We start from the raw sequence: 694 nt of genomic DNA, 5'->3' as shown, positions 1-694 counted from the left end.
TTTTAGCAGACTAGTTTGTGAAAAGAGAAAGTTGAAATTAGATAGTACCTTTACTATACTTTCCTTACAGTTGGTATGTGTGTACTGTAGGCAAAAGTCAAAGTTGAAATTCCTGTATTTGGCCCAACAAACATGCAAAATGGAAAAAAAAACTGCTTAGAGATTAGCTCTTATAATCATGACCCAATGTGGATGATGATAAATTGATTTATGAGAATCAGAATTCTAATTTTTGGCCTCTGAGGCAATTCTCTGAATTTACGAGGGCAGACTTTTCATGTGTCTGGAGAACTGCACAGCAGCCATCCTCAGAGCAGTCTCACTCACAGTTGCCAGAGGCTCCTGCTAAGATCTGTTCTCCTGCAGCACCCTACAGGTTCAGAAGTACTCTTGGGAATCAGTAACGTTATCTGTGTCTTTTGATCTATCATGTTATTTTTTTGCATTAATGCTTTAATAAGAATTGTAATCCGTATTTATAAGCAGATTAATTCATAAGTCTGCCAAGGAACAAAGAAGATAGAAGGAGTATACAGGGTCATTATCCCAAAAGGAATTGGCTGACACAGAAGAATTTCATGAAACAACATATGAGCAAAAGCCTGTGGTGATGAAGGAAGAAGTTCAAGCTGCTCTGAAAGAAATGACAAAAAACAAGGCTTCAGAAACTGACAGCATACCAACTGACATATTT

Source organism: Elephantulus edwardii, unplaced genomic scaffold (assembly GCF_000299155.1).
Source record: "Elephantulus edwardii isolate Elephantulus edwardi_28Jun2011 unplaced genomic scaffold, EleEdw1.0 scaffold00057, whole genome shotgun sequence".
NCBI classification, from domain to species: domain Eukaryota; kingdom Metazoa; phylum Chordata; class Mammalia; order Macroscelidea; family Macroscelididae; genus Elephantulus; species Elephantulus edwardii.
This window is presented reverse-complemented; position numbering follows the sequence as displayed.